Below are 8,758 nucleotides of genomic sequence, written 5' to 3'. Positions count from 1 at the left end.
TTCATTCTCTCCGGCCTTTCCCTTGCCCCAGTCTTTTATTGATAATTCAAAAGTAGGTAGAAAAAAGCCAAATCAAATCCAAAAGAATAACTACATCCCACAAAGAACTAAGAATTATAATTATTCCCCAAAATTTCAAGCTTCCCCTATCCCTAGGCCTATGACCAAAATAATAGTAATTGTAAACTTATTATTATTTAAAGTTTAACTTTTAACGTACTATACTTCAGAGCTCAAAGCTCCAAGGTCAGCTACTTACATTTTCCTGTGAAGCTCTAATGATAAATGACATGGGAAAAGCTGCCAGGCAGTGGCCAGAAAGAATCAAGTTAACCCTTAACTCAGTGGTTCCGCAAGCTTTCTGTTCCTTGCACACAATGACTCTCGTAAGAGCCCCAGTATTTTGACTTAGTTTATTAGTATATAATTTTATATATTCTATACTTCCTTATCCAGGAACCACTCTCAGAAGTTACATAAAACTTAATTCCTAACTTCAATAACTTTTTCCTATCTTAGGGTCCCAATGTTGGCTCTAATTCATTTTTTATAATTTCATTAAAGCTTCTTTGCAAGTCAAGCATTAATCTGGAACTACTATTGTGCAGTTATTACATTGTTCCCAAGATGAGACACACAGCATGCACCTGGGCCATTAGGGCTGTGCTATGCTGTGCCCCTATGCCTCAATGTCCAATTGTTTGAGAATCATAACATCAAGGAAGATCTAGTTTCACAGAATTCACTAGAGCAGAAGGAGAAAGAAGTAGAAAAGTCAGATATATTAGAATAATTCTGTACACCAAGGCCAACTGAAAGGAAGTCACACACAAATGAAATCTATACAGCTGTTGTCCAGGGCTAAGGTTAGGAGAAATGGGAACGACCAGTTTTTACAAAGAGCTGCTGCAGGCTACTGAGATGTCTCCATCCCGGCCTACTTCAGGCAACCTCTTATTTCAGATGGTGGGTCCCCTGGAGGGATGTGTCTCCTGCTTCTCAGGGTCCCAGACGCCACCCTACTTTACAAGGAGCTGCCACGGGCTTCTGAGATGTCTCCATCCCGGCCTACTGCTGGCAGTCCCTGTCATCATATGTTGTCCCCAGCAGAAGTGTAGAGTGGGTTTATGTTCACGTGGGGTAAACTGTGCCCTTGGTACCCTTTCTTTTTGTGGGACAGATAGGAGGAAGCAGCCTGTTGCAAGCAGAGACATACAGGAAGGATGCAGTTTACAGAACCTGTCTAGGAGTGCCAGCAGTCAAGCAAATAGAAACCCTCCACCCATGGGAAGCTGAGTAAGCTAGGGCATAGGTAGGAGGAAGTAATATGGTCCCTTGAGCAGCTGGTATGAATATAGCATAGTATCTCTTAGTTTGAGTAAGAGCAACTGCTCTCGTTGTCCTGGCAACCCAGATGAGTATCTAAGACCACCTCTGGCTCTTCTGACCACTATCTATTCTTCAGGAGGGATCAGGGATCAGGGTGGATCCCATCTTTCAAGACCACATAACCAATTATCTAACAGCAAAGAGGAAGAAGTGGATAGAAGGACCAGAGAGGATAGAACAAGTTTGAGGAAGAATTTGCATATCAAAAAGTGGCTGTCACTTTCTTGATTGCACAAATGAGAATTCGATGAATACCAAAAGGACTAAGTCTGCTAGCTACAAACCAGGTCATTGGCTATTTTATGATAAAGTGGCTTAAGATGAAAATCTACTCTTTTTCTTTTTCTTTTGTTGAGACAGGGTCTCTGTGAACCTGGAACTGTCCTGGAGCTTGCTCTGTAGACCAGGCTAGTCTTGAACTCAGAGATCTGCTTGCCTCTGCCTCCTGAGTCCTGGGATTAAAAGCATAGACCACCACCATCTGGCTGGCTGAAAATTCTCTTAATTTATTGGAGAAAAAAAATAATGATTGTGCTCTTTTACCTTCACCCCTCACCAGAATCATAGAAAAGAGGACCAGTAGTTTCAATACCAATGTGAGTTTGCCTGATAACCTTGCTGCCTTGTCACCCTAACATAATTATTTGGAACCCAGGATCTTCAACTTCCACTCTGTGAGGGTAACAATACACCCCATCTGTTACTTATTTTGTAAGCTCAACTTTAGTGCTTCCCACAGCTTCCAGTCATGATAAAATCTAATGACTAACCCCCCCACCCCGCCCCCAGGCCCGGAAGTTCCCTCTTTTCACATGACTTCAGCCCATGCACAAGCCCTTCCAGAGCCTGGGGGTGACTTGATGGATCTAGTAAAGGCTGCATCCAACAGCTTGTTTCCGTCTTGCTCCCTTCTGCTTCCTGTTGTGCTCTATGTTGCCTCCCAACTTCCCTCTGACCTCCCATTAGCACTCGGAACATCTCTTAATTATGTAAGTGATATACTGGTTCTGTTTCATGCAGTTTGGATTTTATCGTGTCCCCGTTGAACACACTGTGACCTCATGCCTCTCTAGTCGGGCCTGTTCTGGAGTGTAACTTTCTTGGCTTATGTTCACACTCAACAGGAATCTCATGACCAAGTTAAAACAACAAACAAAAGCAATTAAAATCATAGCTGGGATCAGCCCTGAGATTCTCCTTCATAGCACACTCTACTAAAAAGACCAATTATTAAAAATTCTTGAGGATGAGGTCATCATATTTCCAAGTAAAAAAAATGTCTTAAGAGTTTGGTACAAACACTATTCAACAGATGTGTGGATAAGGTTTTTTTGTTTTTTGGGTTTTTTTGTTTTGTTTTGTTTTCTGCAACATTTTCAGGAAGTAAAAAAGGATTAGAATATAAATAATCCAGTTATTAACAGGGTTCTTGTTATATAAGTCACCACTAGTTTCACTAGCGGGTGGTACAGGTATAAACAAAGTATCATCCTGTGATCATACTGATGGCATTTAAAAATTTATGATGAATTTTAATATTTATCCTTAGGTAAGAGAGTAGCTGCAAGCAGTCCTCTATGTTGCCAGTCATGCAAGAAAACAGTGGAGATAGAGGGTGCATGTATGTTTGGCTTTGTACAAGGATAAAATATTTCCAGAAAGATATGGAAACATTAGGAAGAGGCACTCGGAGGTTAGGAAGAACAGAGATTTCACAGAAATGCATTTTGCGTCTCTTGAGCCAGGAGAATGTATCAACTATTCTGAAAAAAAAAATTACTTAAGAACAGCATATAAAGCCATATACTTACTTTCTCTTCCGGATTAAGTCTTTCTGTGTTAGTTTCAGGCCTTTAGCTAAGATTTCTGTTGTACGGTTTCCTGGATTCCTGTTTGCAGAGTGGCAGAGGGTGCTTATAAATGTTGTGGAGAACAGGTTTTGGAAGCAGGCTAGGTGGGAGCCGTCTTCCAGTGGTCTGGCTACAAGGAGGGACTGGCCAGCTACTTGACTTTACAAAGTGGGCTAGTGATAGATCATGCCCCTTTTTCTATTTGGTTGATTTCAGCTCAATAGCATCCTCTAGTTCAATCTGTCTATTCTGAATGCTGCCTGCCTTCTAGGGTAGAATGATATTCCTTCCTGCGAATGTTTATCACAGTTACTTAGATTTATCCAGCCATCAGTGGGTGTTGAGATCACCTTGTATTTACCTTCTGTGAATGCTACTGCAAGAAAACCTAGGAGCACAGGTATCTGAGGTTAATCTGTTACAGACATTTACATATCTGTGTGGAAGAGTTTTGGATTGTGTAGTACTTTGACATTTAGTTATTTTAAGAGGAGAAGAGACCTCATATTATTTATTTATTTGTGATATCTGCACTAATTTTTTCTTTTTTCTTTTTTCTTTTTTCTTTTTTCTTTTTTCTTTTTTCTTTTTTCTTTTTTCTTTTTTTCCCGGAGCTGGGGACCGAACCCAGGGCCTTGTGCTTGCTAGGCAAGCGCTCTACCACTGAGCTAAATCCCCAACCCCTGAACTAATTTTCAATCCCACCAATAGTATATATGTTTCTGTTTTCTCTACATCTTTGCCAGGATTTGCTTCTTGATCTTAGTCATTCATGATATGCCACATTGTTTCTATTTCTCTTTCTTTGTGGATTTGATGAAATTAATACTTTTCATTATTCATATGGTATCTTTGAAAAAAGTCAATTTAAGTTCTTTTTCAATTACTGAACTTGGCTTTTTGTTGGCTTTGTTACTGAATTTCATGTCCTTGTGATTTTGGGATTTACCTCCCTATCAGACACTAGTTTGCAAATGTTCTGGCCCCTTTCCTATGTTGCCTTTGTGCCCAGTTTGTTGTTCAGGGTGTTTTTCTTTGCCCGTGCACCCCCCCTCCCCACCCCACTCATCTTTACTTTTTTAATGCTGCACTTCTAGGGTGCTGACCAAAATCTCGCCACTAAACCATGTCAGGGGTTGTCCTCTGGTTTTATAATTCAAATTTACATTAAAGATTTCAGCTCATTTCAAGTTCATTTGTGCATGTGGTATAAGAGAAGCATCCATATTCTTTCTCTTAAGTGCGGACATTCATTTTCCAGCCTGGTTTATACAAAAGGCTGTTCTGACTCCACTGTGAATTCTTGCTGCCTTTATCTAACAATATTATCTGACCATGTGTGTAGATTTTCTTCAGCTTCTCTCTCTTCCACTAATCTATGTCAGTTTCTGCTATTATCACATGACTTTAACTGTTGTAATTTTGCTGTATAATTTGAAAAGAGGTGGTTTGTCCTGGCTTTATTATTTTTTATGGTTGCTTTGATATTTGGGAACAAGTTATAATTCCATTTTTAAATTTTTGCTCTCTATTTTGTCTATTACTATGCATGGAAATACATATCAATTATTTATCAATGATAACTACATTTTAAAACAATCCTTTAATAGCCATATAGTTTTAGCACTTACCAAAGATGTAATCAAATTTTCACACTAACGAGATGGAATGTTTGCTTGTTCCTCCATTAAAGAATTAAAACGTTGCTGAATATTTGATGCTTTGGGGTAAAGAACACCTTTGGCATTTTGAGAACTGATTGATATTTTGATTTTATAATAATGTTGATGAAGCCACTTTGCATTAATACATAACACAAAATGACAGAACTATGTTTGGGGCTATTTTAGACATCATTGGAAATTCTGTCTTAATCCTAAGCCAAATTTCTTTTAATGATTTTTAAAAATAAAAATAAAGCTCGCTGGCAACCCAAACACCACTTCTCATCATGAAACAATTCTACAACAACACAATCTGTGCTGTAAAATGTTATCTTTCAGATGTACTAAAGTATGTAGACCATGAATGTTTAATGAGAGGACTACATTTATACAGCTATGACAAAGTCACCATACATGCTGGGGCTTGACTTCCCTGTGGTGTGGCTGCTCTGAGATCACCCTTGACCTGACCCTGGAACTAACTTTCATGCATGTTCTATAATTAAGACCAACAAATTCCTTGGTCCCCTCAGTTAGACTTCGGTGGAATTATACTTTGCTTCACCATAGGCTCATATAAGGAAGGGGTAGACATTTGTTTACATTTCCCCATGGAAGGAAGTCTTACAATATTCTCTGAGATTGTTTTGTGGGGAAAAGGTCATAGTGCTATTTTAACTTTTTAATTTTTGGACAGCTTCATATATCTGCACGGTGTTGTGGTTCTAATATCACCTTTCCTTGCGGGTTTCCACCTGCTCTCCACTCTAAGCCATCTTTTTCCTACCTTGACTTCCAGTGGCTCTGTTATTAGAGAAAATGACTTCCCCCTCCCAGCACCCATTAGAAGTCACTGTATCTTCAGTTTTCATAGGTGCAATAGTAATGCCACATTTGGACATGACCATTTTGTAACATTCTTCTCCACCGTCTGACTCTTAAATTCTTTCCACCCCCTCTTCTGTAATGTTCCTGATACAGAGGTCCAACCTGCTTAAAGCCGCATGCTCACCAGTCAGTTTTTCTAGGCACTTCGACCAGATGTGAGTCTCAGCATAACTGTCACTCTGTGCAGAGGGGAGCAGAAATGTAGGAAGAGGCTGTAAAATAATATCTATGGGCGTGACATGGATATTACACTTATGAGGCTGCATTAGGTGTGGTTGCCTGCAGAAGAGTAGAGCTACTATTCTGTGCGGTTGGTGAGAAGCTCATGACACCCTGCTCTACTCAGGGGAACTAAAGCAGTTGGGGACTGTTGGAAGAGGAGAAGCCATTGTGTTCAGAAATGCAGCTACTGGCAGGTTACTCATGCTCCAGTAAATAGCCTTACACCCACATCCACATGAGTGGTCCAGGTTAAACTTAGTGGGTCACAAACAAACAAACAACAAATACAAAAACCAAAAAAAAAAAAAAAAAAAAAAAACCAAAACAGCCCAAAGACAGCATGGATGTGGACTGTGGAGGAAGGCAAAAAATGGGAGGAAGAGAAGAAAGTGGAAGGATGCGTGTGACAGAAGGAACTACATACAACTATGAAAACCTTGAGAAAATTGCCATAAAAGAAGAAAATAGATGGGACCTTTACATTGCAATTATCTATGGACTACAGGGACATAAGCTTGCTCCCTGTGTCACATGGAGACATTGTATACATTTTTCTAGTGCAGGCAACAACAGTATGCCATCTTAGAAAGCAGAAATGGAGACCTCACCATACCCTAAACCTACCGATGTCTCAATCTTAAATTTCCAACTCTAAAGCTGTGAAAAATTCATCTTTGCTGATAAAACACTCTGTCTCAAACATGTTGTTTTATCAAAGAGAACAGAGGTAGGCATGGAGGTTTATCTACAGATAAACATGGACACATTTGGTTAAACCAGCATTTGTTTGTTTAGTATAATAATTTTGTCAGGTATTATTTTCATTAAATACTTCATCTTGGGATAACTATAGACTGATTATGGCCCTAAGAACTATTATAGCAGGAGAGGAATTGCAATCCTCTTCCCCTCACCAACATCTACCGTAATCTTGTCTTACTGAAAATCATCACACAGTGTGATAGTCAAATAAGTGCCATCAAGGCGGTCAAGGTTCAAGCCACAGCCTTAGTCATGGGGACCTCTACACACAGGTGTGTGTGTGTGTGTGTGTGTGTGTGTGTGTGTATGTGTGTGTGTGTGTGCATGTGTGACATTTCCTCCTGCTTCCATTCCTCCTTCACCAGGGAAGAATTGTATAGAAAGCTAACCTGTTGTCCATTTTTAAAATTTTGTCATTTTTAAGAATGTTAGATAAATCGAATTATATGGCTTTTAGCTTGACTTGGACAAATGTGAGATAGCAATCAAAGCATATATGTCCCTTCAGTGAATTATAAAACGGAGTAGAAAGTATAGGGAAATGTGTGCTCCAAAGATGAGTACCAGACCATATAATGCTATCTAAAAAAATTTCATGGGAAGCTGTTTAAAACTTTTAATTATCGGAATAATAATTTCAGAGTATGGTCGCAAAAGCTGTCATTGGCAGAACGCAGTGGATGAGCCTGGGCTAGAAGCAGGAAGACCAACCAGGACATTATCTTAACAGTGCATGGAAGCAGTTACCAGGGATGCTCAGTGCAGTGTCAGTAAGAGAAAAATGAACCACATAGAGGAAGTAGGAAAGAGAAGCATGGGATAGAGGGCAGAAGGCCATGGTCTTGGTGACTATGTAGCAGGGCACCTACCAGACAAATTGATGATGACGGACAAATTCATAGTGACAATGATGAGTGCAGTGCCTAACTCACCATTTTGAGGAATATAAGGATGGCTGATGGACAGTGCCAAAGAGGAGAGGGAGGGCTAAAGCTCTACAGAAGTGGGAGTCTAAGCTCTCCACAGAAAAGAAGTCAGGGCATGGCGAGGGGAGTGTTCCTACCGGAGGACACCGCATTCTTTTCTTTTAGCCAGGGCCTGTGTCACCCACGCTGGTTCTGCCTCTCTGGAGCTCTGAAGTCTCTTTCTCCACCCGGCTCCCACTAAGTTCCCATGGCTGGCTGCTGCCATGCATGCCCTGTGCTTCTGAATTCCCGTAGCTGATTGAGATGCCCTCTTGCACACCATGCTTTGCTGCCATACCTTTCTCTGGAACCAGTTGAGTCGCTGCCTGAAGGAAAACATCATACAGTCTTGGTTTACAATCAACAGGTAATACAGTTGCCAGACACAGAACCTAGCATCCTAATTTTACAAACTATTCTATGTTAGAAATCCTGCGGCAATGGATCCTGGTGGATTAGCCATTCGAACCAACAACCTCCAGCTACCTACATTCTGTCTGCCTCCCTTGCTCTTGCCATCATAAAGGGCCATTCCTTTCTCCTGCTTTCCCTCTTCCTCTTCCTCGGAAGTCCCACCTACTCGCCCAGTGATTGATTTCCTATAATGTTTATTTATTAGGGGAAAATCCTACCTTGTGTTCCCACATATCAGAGCCTAGAAGGAGACATAAAGCAGGACAAATCATTGCTCATCATCAGAAAATTGGCTATAATGGCAACCACCAACCCTACATTATACTCGGGGACGGGGGGGGGTGGGGGGGTGGAGTAAGAACTTTACAAATTCAAAGTATTGCTATTAAAACAAACACCATTCTGAAATATAGAGCTGTAAAGAAATGGCAGCAGATTTTAGCCCATTTTCCTTTCAGCAGTAAGCACTTTTGTACCACTCTCCAATTATGGCATGTTCCTATCTTAGCAGAACCCAGAGTGGCAGATGTGTAATTACAATGATATTCTGAGTGGGTGTTCGGGCATAAACAGCAGCTTCAACAGCCAGGATCGTACAATTAGG

This window comes from Rattus norvegicus, chromosome 4, assembly GCF_036323735.1.
Source record: "Rattus norvegicus strain BN/NHsdMcwi chromosome 4, GRCr8, whole genome shotgun sequence".
Classification (NCBI taxonomy): Eukaryota; Metazoa; Chordata; class Mammalia; order Rodentia; family Muridae; genus Rattus; species Rattus norvegicus.
The sequence above is the reverse complement of the archived record's forward strand: the minus strand, read 5'-3'. Positions refer to the sequence as shown.